Source organism: Haemaphysalis longicornis, unplaced genomic scaffold (genome assembly GCF_048455015.1).
Source record: "Haemaphysalis longicornis isolate Haplotype H1 unplaced genomic scaffold, Haemaphysalis longicornis Haplotype H1 scaffold_17, whole genome shotgun sequence".
NCBI classification, from domain to species: Eukaryota; Metazoa; Arthropoda; class Arachnida; order Ixodida; family Ixodidae; genus Haemaphysalis; species Haemaphysalis longicornis.
In genome coordinates this window covers 9,991,458-10,005,093 of record NW_027526276.1, presented here as the reverse complement: position 1 = coordinate 10,005,093, position 13,636 = coordinate 9,991,458, and the positions used below count along the sequence as shown (strand labels likewise).

General features: G+C 45.1%; 1 long non-coding RNA gene across 2 annotated transcripts; it reads right to left on the bottom strand.

The window, feature by feature from the left end:
- Positions 1-6,214: 6,214 nt before the first annotated feature.
- Positions 6,215-8,012, bottom strand: LOC144166366 (uncharacterized). Of its 2 annotated transcripts, XR_013321662.1 has the most exons (5): positions 7,804-8,012; positions 6,719-6,845; positions 6,561-6,640; positions 6,419-6,505; positions 6,215-6,349 (listed from the first exon to the last, which is right to left on the bottom strand). It is a non-coding gene; the product is annotated as an uncharacterized LOC144166366 (long non-coding RNA). The 2 variants fall into 2 exon arrangements; XR_013321661.1 differs by having other exon boundaries at positions 6,419-6,640.
- Between the last annotated feature and the right edge of the window lie 5,624 nt (positions 8,013-13,636).

Here is a 13,636-nt window from a genome sequence, read left to right as displayed (position 1 = left end):
CTTCGCAAGTCAAAGAAAAGAAAGCTGGCGGTGCTTTGTCGCCAGCGAGATGCCTGGCAATGCTACAAGCGCCGACTCGAAGACAGGATCCGGGCGCTGCACTCCGAACTGGTTGCGAGCCGGCAGAAAGTCCAAGCCCTGAGTAGTGCCGAAATTTTCGACGTTGTCCAAGCAGCGGACATTCCGGAGACGTATCGCGTGGTTCTGTCGGAGTGCCTGGCGGCCACGAGCGTTGCATCCAAAAACGGCAGGCGATACAGCGACAAGTGGATCGAGCTATGCACGCTGCTTCACAAGCGGACACCCTCTGGATATCGGTTCCTGCGGGAAGCCAACATGCTGCCGCTGCCTTCCAGGATAACCCTGAGGAAATACAAAGGGTCGACAAACGGCGCTGAAGGAGAGAGCACGAGTGGGGACTCGTAAATGGAACTTCACTTTCACCGATTTCTTTGTTGCCGTGGAGACTTGTGTTTCCAGTGCAAGCTAAAGTACAAGCTTACTAGTCTACGCGTGCCACTGACTATTCTACATTCGTTTGCGGCATAGCAACTTTTCAGATCAAGGAGAGTTCATTGGATTTGCCGCCAACGTTCCTTGCTTATTTCAAACACCGTGGTGTTTGCCTATTACGGACCACAGGCGTGAAAAAGGTCCCAATTTTCACCTGCCTTATTCCTTTCTCTTCAGGGTGTAAACCTGACATTTATTTTTAATTATTGGGGTTCACCGAAGTGTAGTTTTTCACTTATCAGCTCATCGGTTGCACTTCACTATCAGAAAACTCACTCGGAATGATATTGGTTTGTTCACCTACTATGTTGTGTAAAATTACACTTCTAAAAGGTGACTGAAAGTATCCTTTTTTGCAAATAAGATGCCAGTTTTCATTCTTGGATAACCATTTTGATAACTGCCAACACTGTGGGCGTTGTGCTGTAAAGCGTTCAATGTCACCCCGCTCAAATAAAACAGAAAAAATGGTACCACCTTTTGTGTGAGTTTGCAGTACAAGATTTTCGCTAGTGTTGGCCTTTTCGTTATGTGCATTGCCTCTGCCAGAACGAGTCGAAAAACACCGTATATACCAGAATCTTGCACCCACAAAAACGCGAGTGCCGTAGCAAATTGATTTTGCCCAGTTGCTGCCTGCATAGGAAAACGACCCACAGGAACATTATAAAGTCCAACCCACTTGTAGCAATACCGGTTATAACAACATATTGGATGTAACAATGAACAGTAGCAGAACCATCAACTTTGCCGTATGTTGTATGGTAAAATAAGCCACTTATTAATTACGATGGTCATTTTTATTATTATTGGTTGTTACAATTGAGCCTGACGGTATGAGCCTATTTAAAATATATACCATTTGGAGATCTGAGAGATCAAGGCTGCATTGTATGTGACCAGGCCATCATCCATTTTGTCAGCTGTTTCTCAGTTACAATGCCAGATTTCAGCCTACCGGGTCAAGCAGTGCTTCCGCATTTATAGTGCACAGCAATGGAACCTGTGTGGCCGAATTTTCCAAAAAGATGGTTGTCATTTTGAAGTGACGTGGCACTAATGTGCACATGTGTTCCTTGGATTGGAAGTCTTGCGGAGGAGCGGGAGATTGTAGAAATCACAGAGTGCGTCTCGCTACTGTGCGCAAAATGATGCACACTCAGTCTCCTGGTCCTCTACAAGGTTCCCTGACCCAGGAACTCATGTTCACGTTAACGCCACGTCACTTCAAAATGACACCCATCATTTTAGGAAATTCGGCCATTGATGTTACATTGCCGTGCACTATAAATGCGAAAGCACTGCTTGAATGGAACATTTGCGCTCCAATTCTGCATCACATCAAAATGACAGCCACCGTTTTAGAGAGTATGGTGCCAGTTCATTCACAGTCACAGAGGCATATGGCCGCTCCACATAAATGCACCAAATGAAAAAATTGCTCCCGTTACCAGCTCAAAGACCAGCAGCCCATGAACTATCGGGTGACTGCAGCTTACAGTCAACTGAACTAAAACGGGCGCCCGCTGCCTATAGCTTCTTCTGCCATACCACTTGCCTCTATTGTTTCAATTAACGTTTACGACAACACTATGTCTGTACGTCTAACCTATGCCCCGGGAAATGCATCACCACCCTTAATGTCTGAAGCGAAGGTGGTCCCAGAAAGGTGAAAGAGAGAGTAAAACCTGCTTTTCTGCAGCTGCGCAGCCCCTCCAGTTGTTTATCACGCGCACGACACTTTTTCAGCATGCAAGGTTGACAGGAATGAATGCCCCAAGGACAGAACGCCACTCCTGCCAAAACATCTCAGCCCAAGGATTCAAAGATATTTTAAAACACTTCGTAGCTTCTTGTGGACGGATGAATTCAAGGCACTGGATTAGCTCTGTTTTTCGTAAAACCAGCCACAGACAGGCCCTCACGCCTCCATTAAAGGAAACGTCCAGAGGGACATTTCTTGCAAGCAGGTACAGAGACAGCCTGCGCATAAAGAAAACCAAACCGCGTCACAGAACGGCCTAAAGGATCTTTATCAGTGTGTTGAACGGAATGGAAAACCAGAACCGAACCGCTATTTTTGCCAGAACTGAATTCGAACCCGAAACGTTATTTTTTGAGCACACTGAACCCGAACCGGAACTGAACCATTTTTCTCACACTTCGGCAATAATTTACATCACTGAACCGGTTCAAGCTTCCGAGCCGGTTTGCGAATTGCTTCGAACTGTGATTTTGTCGAACCGGAACTGAACCGAAATAAAATTAATTCTCCCAAACCGTAATCGAGTTCATATTTTTTTCGGTTCATCACAGTGATTGTTACATATGCCTTATGCAATAAAACGAAACCCTGAAAAGGGAAAAAAAAAAACCCAAGAGCACACACACTCACAAAATGCCACTTCAAATGTCAAACCACTTAAACAAGCAGGCCAAGCAAACTGAGTCGACCTTTCACCTAAAATGCGCATGCATGAGCGCAACTACAAGAGCATTTTAACGCAAGAAAACGAACCGTTCAGTTGGTGGAAAAGCTGTGGCAAGGTGACCTTCTTTGCCAGTAAGGTGGGAGGGGAACAGCGTGTAAACTGTAGAATTGTTCCCATGCAGCGCGGGAACTAAAAACGACAATTTAAAATTGTTTCCACGAGACATGCAAATCGGAACACCCGGTTTCAGGGGCAACTCCCCCCCACCCCCTCCAGACAACGCTCGATGTCCTCAGGGCGTACTCAAAATGCCAAAATGTCCTCAAGGGTTCAGAAACGTCCCCAGAAAGTGCTGAAAATGTCCAAGGCTAGACGACACTCAACACGTACAAGTTCAGGGCATGATAACGCTGATATATAGTCCTCAAACTGTTTTTTTGGTGACGTATGCTGGAAAACTCCTCATCAATAATTTTTATTACTTTGCTTTCAGGAATTAAGTATTGCCATGTGCTTTGAGTCATGGGCTCCTGCCCATTTATTTTCTGGAGGCATGGGGGGGTTGGTGAACAAGCTTAATTTATTTTCTGCCTTTAAAACAATTTTAAATGCAGAGCATTTCTTTAACTCACGGTGTCACCCACTCTAGGCGTCCGTAGTAGTCCGCATCGCTCGCCTCGACATGCCCGGCTCAGACGTTTCGCTATCGGCGCGATCAACATTCGATAGCGCGCCCAGGCACGTTTCAAGGACACTCTCTCCCCTCTCTCCGTGGAGGAAAAAAAAGCTTAGGAGAGGGGGGGGGGGGTTGTGGTTCGCGACGGGAAAATGAAAGGAAATTCACTGGGGATATTTTGAGCTCGGCAGGGAGCTCACCTGCATACAACCCAGTGCAGGGGAAGGGAAGTAGAGGGGGAGTGATAGGATAAAGTAGAAAGAGAGAGAGAGAGAGAGAGAGAGAGAGAGAGAGAGAGAGAGAGAGAGAGAGAGAGAGAGAGAGAGAGAGAGAGAGAGAGAGAGAGAGAGAGAGAGAGAAAGGTATAAAGAGAGCTGTCAGTCCTAGAACGCTGTCAGTCCGGGCACACCAGTCAATCACTGCACTCCGGGCTACAGCCGCTGCGTGAGGCCGGTCGTCTTCAGGAAGTGAAGCAGATAAGTGAACACTTCCCGTTGGGTTGCCGCAGGTCCCTTCGGGAACAGAAGGTCCTCCATGTCGGCGCTAGGAAGGCCTCGACGCTGGAGCGCTCGGTGGAGCTCTGCTCTCGGGCCTGCGTGGTGGGGGCAGAAGCAGAGTAGGTGCTCGAGCGTCTCCAGTTCGGAACAGTCCGCACATGTAGGGGAGTCCTTGCGGCCGTGTCGGTGCAGACGCTCCGCCACATTGCAGCAGTTCAGCCGCATGCGGAGAAGCAGGCAGCGGGCGTCCCTGCTGATGCGTGCGGGCAACGGTCTGGGCGCCAGGCCGCTCACGACCCGAGGGTCGGGGTGCATCGTCTGCACCATGCGGGCCAGGGCAGTGCGGGCCTCGTCGAACGCGGTGACGTCTTCGGACACTGGGGTGCCCTCCTGGTGGGCCTCCCTGGCGCGGGCGTCGGCGTCTTAGGAGAGGCCCCCAGCTATCCCCGCGCATTGGCAAAAGTGTGGAGGAAGTCACGTGTTTTCGGCGGCCATTGGAAGTCGCGTTAGCAACGGCGTCCTAGCAACAGCCCGCCCGCCGTTCGCCAGTCATGGAGGAAAGGCAGCGCCTGCCTTGTCGTCCGATTGCGAAGATTGCTGCTTCGCTTTGCTGCGCTGTGGTCTTGCGGAACTCGAAAAGGATGCTGCGAGTTGCGACAGCTGCGCCGATGTGAATATGTCATTTAATTTCTACTTGCAAGTGCACCTTGTACCGCGTCTTAAGCTTTTGCTCCGGTCGCGATCACGACGCGCCTATTGAAGTGCAGATATCGTGAACGCGCCGTCCCGTCGTACGCGCGGACACCCGTCAGGTAGATTTTCGGGAAGTGATACACGGTGTGCAGTACGTGGGCGACTTGCAACCGAACGATTCGCAACTCAATTTTTTGGTTATCGCCGCTGCAATATATAGTTTGCCAGGCCGGCAATGCGCGGCAGTGCCTTTGCAACTGTTACAAGGTAGATTCCCAGTTGATATAATTCCATCGTCCTATTACCTTAGTAGGTGTCCGTCTGTTGACTCCCTAGTAGCACAGAATGTTGCCCGAACATTTCCACAACGTTTCCCCTTAACGTTGCCAAAACGTGGCTAATGTCCGCTTTTTTTAACGTTAGTGCAATGTTTCCCAGAAACATTGCGTCAACATGATTTTAGCATTGCTCCAACATGGGGGCAACGTTTTAAGGGTGTTGTTTTAATGTTTGGATAACGTTGTTTCTGACGTTCGTCAACGTTGCTACACTCTTGGAGCAACCTTCCAGCCACGTGCGGGACACATTTGAACAACGTTATGAGACGTTTTCTGATGACATTGCAGCAACTTTTCAGCTACATTTTCGCAACGTGCATACCACATTTAGGCATATCCCTGTACCATTCGGACGTTGTGATAACATTGCTACAATCTTGCAGCAACTTTAGATCCACACTTTTAACATGAAGTTAGCATACAAAGAACGTTGCTGCAATGTTCAAGCAATGTTTTTATGAAGTTGCAATAACGTTCCTACAATTTTGCGGTAACTTGCCAGCTATATTTTTCCAACGTGCGGGTAACATTTAGAAAACGTCGCTATCATGTTCAAGCGATGCTTCCTACAACGTTACCGCGACTTTACAGATACGTTTTTTCCCCACGAGGGCCGCATACGCGCACTGTTGATATGACGTTCAAGCAATGTTTCTCTTACGAAGCGATGATATTGCAGCAATGTACAGGTAACTTACAGTTACATGTATCTAATATACATGCAACAATAACTAGATGAAAATATTATAAGTTAACTTTTTCCTAGACAGACGATTGTTGACTGCATGATAAGCGAGCACTTCAAACGTCGTCCTCATAAACTCCTGAAAGGTATAAACTGGCATTTTAGACTGCATGTTTATACATTTGATCCCTACACTGACCAACACACACAATTAAGGCAGTCCGGCAAAATAACAAACTAAGAAATGGCGGAATTATAAAGCAAGGAACATGCCAGCTAGCGTAAATAACAACACTGACACTCTTTAAGATGAAAGAACATGTGCGTTTTATTTTACCATTAACAATCGATCCGAATATGTATTGTGTTAAAGCAATTGCGCAAGTACGCTGTTTCAGCCGTTGTCTTCGTTTTTCTCCTCCTGGGCTTGCTTGTTCTTCTGCCTTGACAAGTCAGTTTGATGACATACTTGACGGCCATGAACCCAGTAACATGGGGTTGTTACTGCCACGCTTCTGCGAAATGAAAAAAAGCTGTAGTTTAGGAGAAGTTGCAAAGTTGTTACAGCATAGACAATGTCTCACCTCTCAGAACACCAGGACTTTTGGCATACAGTATGGCCTCATCAATTTTCTTGTACTGGCACTTCAAATGAGGTTTGACTGCCATTCCTGGAAAACAAACAAAATGGCATTGCTCTAACACACAGGGTGCTCAGAAGCTCACCTGCAGTTTGGATGACGCTTGCTGCCAGATGAGCTTATTCGTGTGTCAATGTTGTGGTGCTGGTAAATCATAAGGTATTTCTGAAACAAAACAGAGTGTATAGAAGTGGTTCAGAAAACTGAAGTGAAGCAAGTTTTAGCTAATAGAGAAAACCTTACCTTTAGGAAGGAATATTATAGCAAAACAGGCCTCTTCACTTTTCACTTTGTCTTGCTTGTTTAACTTTTTCTAATGCCCGTGCCAACTTTATGACGCACATCGCTTGAGTTGGTTTCTCAAGCATCCCTGGAAAACAGAAAAGGACAAAATACTGAATTATATAAAATACCTTACAGCTTTCTTTCCAGGCCATTGAGTAATTAAGTGAAAAGCCTTCGATCAGACAGCTTGCCAGAGAATTTTCAATTAACAAGAGAAGCCGACCAACTGATGACGACGTGGTACGTCGGCAATCATTGAAAGAGGACGATAATTACCTCAATGGCCATAAACATAAAAACGCAACGAACAAAAATTAGTAAACAGGCAAATGTAAAGAAGGGAAACATTACATGTACACCTAGATGAAATTACAACCGTGTATTTTCTTGGTTGCCTAATTTTACCTTTTGCTCTCGAAAAATGTGCTAAAAACTGGCTTGAGCTGTTTTATTTTATATTTTTATTTATTTTTCATCATTTTATTTATTTATTTTTATTTGTCATTTATTTTCTTTATAGTTATAAGCATCCGACGTAGACCAGCCTTTCACATGGAAAATATGTGAATACTACAAAGACGTCAGGCGTTGTTTTACATCGTAAGATGGTTCGCATAAGCAGCTGATAACATAACTGCAACGCTAAATTGTGTTCCGTTACACTGTAAGCATGCCGCCGAAACTCGCGTGAAATTAAACATAAAAAAGTTATATTTATTATTTGTATTTTTCGCGTTCGTGAGCAGCTGCGGCGAGAAGTAAATTAAAAGCCAATCGTACATATCAAGGTTCTTGCAGAACATATATACACTCGATTTCAGCATCATAACCAAAAATCTACTACTGAGCGCCCACCTGATTTCTCATTATACTCTTTCCATAAAATTTAAGTGAATACGTGTTCCCCTTTTACAACCGTACGCATTAACAAAAGCAAGGATATGCTTAGAAGTTAGAAACGGGAGGGCAATCCTGTTCCCGCTCTTTTACGAAGTAAACTGCATTCGAAAGAACGAGGCGAGCTCAGAAAATCGAGCGCTTACCTTCACTGGTCGGTTGCTATGAACTTTCCGGCCCGCAAATATTCGCCGTAACATGCGGCCACACAACAATATTTCGTATGACATGGTTCCTTCTCCATTCCGTTTGATTGTCACTATGGCTGCTCCTTTCTGAAAAAAGCGCGCGCATTTCGTCTACTCTTCCCAACCCACCGCCGGCTGCCAGTCGCAAAGGAGCATGAGGGGAGGACCCCTCTGCGAGGGGTGCGCACGTGTGCGCGTGTGAGAGGAGGGTAGGAAGCTGGCCAAGGACGAAAGCGTTTTCTTTCTGTCTTTTTTTTTTTTTTTTTCGGCCATCCCCAACTCGCGCTCGGCTGCTGAAACTTCCTTCGCGACACACAGAAGGGACGGGACGGGACGGAGCGTCGACGAAAACAAAAAATAAGGCATGCAGGAAGAAAGGAATGCGCGAGACAGCGTGCCTGATTCCCAGCTGAAGTCTCGGAAAAAGGCGGGGTTCCGAGAACGCCTGGCGCCCTGCTGTATTTCGTTTCGCGCCAAGCAGAACGCAACAAGTGTTCGATGCATTGGAACCTCTTACGAATAAAAATTACACCAGGAAAAATCTGAAGATAGTGTGTGCAATGCTATTGGAAGGGAACAAGAGCAAAAATTTTCAGGTTACTTGGAAGGTTCGTTTGTATAATGAGAAAAGATCCTTGAAATAGGCCAATGAGCTTTCGTACAGGCAGCATCTCCTGGAAAATGGGTGTCACACCAGGGTTAGGTCTTTGTTTTGTTTTATTGTTTCATATATGTTACAATATCATGGTGCTCTGACTTTGGCGCTCGAGGTAGGGGAAATGTCTATGGGGAAGTTGAAATATAAAACAGCCCACTTCATGTTGTCTATTTCAAACAAAGGTGCAAGGTGTGGACCGGCTCCGGTCTTTTCGGTACAGGACGTTTCGGTACAGGGCGTTTCGGTACGGTCTTTTCGGTGCACGGGCGTTTCGGTACACGGGCGTTTCGGGACACGGGCGTTTCGGGACACGGACTTTTCGGGACACGGGTGTTTCGGTACAAAGGCGAATTTCGGCGAGCGCTTTAGGCTGCGCGCGTTGTTTACGTGGTGGTTACAAGCACGCACTTCGTACCTATTTATTGCAGATGTTCTTGCACGAAATACTGCGTTATTTTAGGCCAGCAGTTGGTTATGCGACCTTGCCAAAAGAACCTCTGTTGATTTGTTGACTATTAGCTGTGATATTTGTAGCATTTAGACAACCTATAAGTGTTCCTTTTTTTTTTTCATAGCGACTACTTATCACCAGTAGTTTAAATAACAAATCAGTGACAGTATGATCGTGTTTTTTCACTCGATTTTCGACGACTTAATATCAGCGGTTTTTTTTTTTCGAAAATCAATGAGAGTAGCTATTTTATTTTTGCACTTTGCGGAGTCCCTACCACAACGGCTGCGGAAATGAGTCCCACTGCACGGAGAAAGGAACCTGTGCCTTTATAACGTATTGGCGAAGAAGTTGCTATTTTTTGGAATACTCCATTTGTGTGCGTTGCTTCCTTCTGATAACGCAAGTACTTAAGGCGTTATTAGCAATGCATTACGGAAGGCAGCCATTGTATCTTGCCGCACGCTTCCGTCCCGACTTGTTCGTAGTTAGCAGGGACTGCGGCGGGTTCATTGTGTTTGTGAACCGAAAGTTGGAAATGCTGTGCAATGACGTTTAAAGCACTCTGAAATGTTTCTGCAGCATACATAAAAATATTCATCTTCGCAATGGATGCTCATTTGGAATTGCTAGCGTTTTGTCGCAGAGTATAATTGCCATAATATGGTCGTGATGTTATCTGAGACCAATGTCACCTGCTCCCCACCAATACTTTTTTGAGCCGCGCAATATCACCGTCTAAATGATATGTTCCAGAAGCAGGTGTCTACCCGACATTATGGTGTAAAATAGGCATGGTGTAAAAAAGAACAAGTGCCGACTGCAACAGGCATGCTGCAGGTTATCAGGTTAACTCGCGTGGAATGATGTAAGTGAACAACCCGAAGTGTAACACTTTAGCGCTACTGTTCCGACTGATAATGTGTTTTAACAGCACTGGTAAACCCTTTCATTCTGATTTATAATGTAGGTGTTTACTTTTTTAACAGCACGGAATAGAGCTCAGTGCGTAGGAAATATTTTCCGCAGCAAGCATGCACGTCAAAGCAGCGTCCCCGATTAGGAGTGACGTTGGATCGCGGCTCATTGGTATCTCTGAAGCTCACATTCGGTACGTTTATGAAAAAGAACTTCGCTACTCAGAAAACAAAATTAAAATGATGTTACGTAATTGAAAAATTTATTCAAAGAGCATTTATGAGAAAAGTAAACAAACAAAAAAGAATCGAGGAACTGTCCTAAACAAATATTCACAGGAGATATCGCTTGAAAAGTACGCGGATGCATAAATAGGCGTTAAATAATCACAATAAGAGCTTAGATGCCGTCTTTAAAAAAATAGATGCTGGAGACACTGTGCAAAAACCAATCAAAATAAAAACGAAATAAAGAACAAACTGATATTTTCATGCACCGAAAACTCCTTAAACCCGTAACTTTTTTTACTCTGTACCAAAATTTTGGACCGAAGGGGCTGCGGCATCCCGATGGACGTTCGCCGTGGGGGTCAGTCACCTGTCTTTCCCGAATTTCTCAGGACGCACGAGAAGTGGGGGAGGAGCGACCACGTGGGTGACGACGGGATGGGAAACGCGAGGGTGCAAATAAAAAATACTTCGCCGTGAAACGACGAATATTTAGTATTTCCGTATTTTTGTGTACGGTGCGCTGTCCCATCGGCTTTGCTGAAGAGGGATTCGTTCCCTGGTAGTCAATCCCAATGCTTTCCTTTTTTTTTTTGTTATTTTGTACGAACGCATACACTTCAAACTTCGGTCTTCATGGCCCTCTTTTTACTTTGTCGATGGGAAGCCTTGTACCCGACGAGTGCAAAGACGTGCAAGGCGGAAAATCAACGAACAATCACTCATTCAAAATTTTCAGCAACACTGAGAATAAAAGATTGGGGCTGTCCATTGGAATAATGAACTTTTAAAAAGCTCCACGAAAGCAAATTTTGAAAAGCCCACACACAAATTTCGACCGTTAAAATCATTGGGGTGGTTATTCTAGGTGGAGAGTTTTTCAGTAGCTGTGGGGGGAGGGGGAACGAGGGTTTAAAAAAAATACTAAAAAGAGAGGCTTCTTGCCATGAATTCTGAAAATTTCGTGATTTACTGTTCAAGGGGACTTATAACAAGAGCGGAGTGACAGATCCGCACAGCCTTTATGGGCCCCGATACGTTTGAAGTACCCGCGAATGGGGTCCGGACAGTTTATCGAACGCCGTTTAATCAAAGTCGTTTTATCGAAAGCCGTTTTATCGAAATGTTTTTCTCAGCCTGTACATTTGGGAATTATGCAGTATATTTTTTTCGTTTCCTCTATGCTACGCAATTCAAAAAGATTGTCTCCACAGCGGTTCCTTATTGTTTACCAAAAGTTGTAGTATTTATAGTAGACGCCTTTTATTTCCTGCATGCTTTTCATGTTTTTGGGATGCGCAAGGTTTCTCTTCGTCAATTTCTTATTCGGTTCATTGTGCAGGCGGAACTTCTATAACGACTCTCCGTCTCTGTATAGTCCCCCATCTGATCCGCAGCATACACGCCATTGTAGCGTATAGGCTATAATGCCCTGATATGCCTCTCAATACTCCGCCTTGGTATCGCCACATAATTACTTTCCCGCGTGTGTTTATGTAAGTAACGCACTTCTTGGCGCTTGAGCAACCCCGTCACGGTGGCTCAAGGGCTAAGGCGGTGTTAATGACTCTACGCTGTGCTGCATAGCCCAAGGTCACGGGTTCGATCCCAGCCGTGGTGGGCGCTTTTCGGGTGAAGGCGAAAAGCGAAAACCCCCCTGTGTCAAGATTTTGGCGCGCGTCAAAGATTTTTAGGTGGTCAAAATTAACCCGGAGCCTTCAACTACAGCGCGCCTCGTTGCCGAGGTCTTTATTGGACGCGTTAAACCCCAAAATCAATCAAATCAGCGCTTGTGCGTCCAGAGTCAAAACTTTAAACAGGACAGCTAGTAAAAGCCTGCGTCTACATCTGTATTTCTAGATCTTTTGATAAGTTCACATATGACGAGTTGGCTGTGACGGGTTCACTTGTGAGTTCTCTAGACTCCACCACCTCTGTTGGGGCCTCACTTTCATTGTCCGACCCCCCCCTGTTCCATTCATATAGCACTAATCTTTCAGAAGTTCTTGGCACGATATTTCTCCAGATGCAAACAATGTGACCACATGGTCCGCGTAGGAGTTGCGTACAAATCATGACTAGAAAAACTGGGGGAGGACAAGAGTTTTTATCACGTAATGACGAACCATGGCGCAAGGGATATATTTGGCAACAGCAACCTAAATACACACCCAAAGTATATTGCTCACGGGGTTAGGTTTGCTATTATAGTATAGGGTCAAATTCTGTAATATATACAAGGTGGACATACATGTTTGAGTGCAATCAATGAAGACGCAAAAAATTCTAAAAATCTAATAAAACAAAGGTGATCAAAAACACGGGAGAGATGCGTCAAAATATATAAGCAGGTTTTGGTATGTAATGCACGGCAGAGACAATTTAGATTGAAGCTAACTGCAGGTTAGGTTAATGCGATGGCCATTTAAACAAAATAAACCCCGAAGATTGCAATGAAAGCCGCAAAACCACACTCTTGATAAAACAGACGTAGGTCGTTTGATAAAACGGCGTTCGATAAACTGTCTGGGAACCCCCGCGAATGTATGATGCGAGCTAACCAACACAGTCAAAACACATTAATCGACAACGCGTTTATAAAATGCTATCTGTAAACGTATCGTTCAACCTCTGCAGCAACTTTGGCCGAGTGGCTGTATCGACGGACATGGAGGCAGGCAGACAAACTGACGCACAGAGAGGCCAAATTTTCCGCTCTTAATGAGCCCAAGAAAGGCTATCGTCGTTAAAAAATACTGATGGTGGGGAGCTAGCTGCAGGTGCCATTTATCTCTGATAGGAATAAAACCCGACCAATCTATGACAAGTATAAATTCCGGCAGAACCGTCTGGAGATCACAAGTGACCAGTCCTTGCAAAGAATATATCTATGTAGGTTGCAGAGAACATTGCAGACAGCTTTGAATATTATGAGCCTTTTCAACTTCCAATTTACAAAAAACAGTACACCCAGCATTGTAACTGATAACGACAATAAGGCCGGCACAAAAGCGTGCGACAATGTACAACAGGTGCCTTCGGTAATGAATTGATAATCAATCAGTATGTGCATTGCGTTAGAAAGAGAAAGCAACGCCCACAAATACGTAATGCCAACATTTTGTAAGATTTTCTTGGTCATTACGTTGGAAAGATACAGGTTCCATTGCCCCTGCGGTGGCGTTTTTTACGCAGCTAGCTGTTATTGTAGTTTCTGGAAAGCGCAAAAAATAGTTACTGTCGCTGATTATTCATGAAATATGCGACAAAAAATAGATGATGATACTGTCGCTAGAGAGACGAAGTAATGAACGAGCTACTGTTACGCAAATAGATAGGCATTTTTTGGCTAGGCTACATAAATTTTTACTGGCCTAAAATAACACAGAAATACGAGCAACAACCGCTGTAATAAACAACTTCTATTTGCGTCCTTGCAACTCCCATGTTAAAAACGCACGCGAATTTTGCTGCCTCAAACGCTCGCTCGAATTCGTTTTCGTACCAAAATGACCTGTACCGAAACGTCCTGTACCG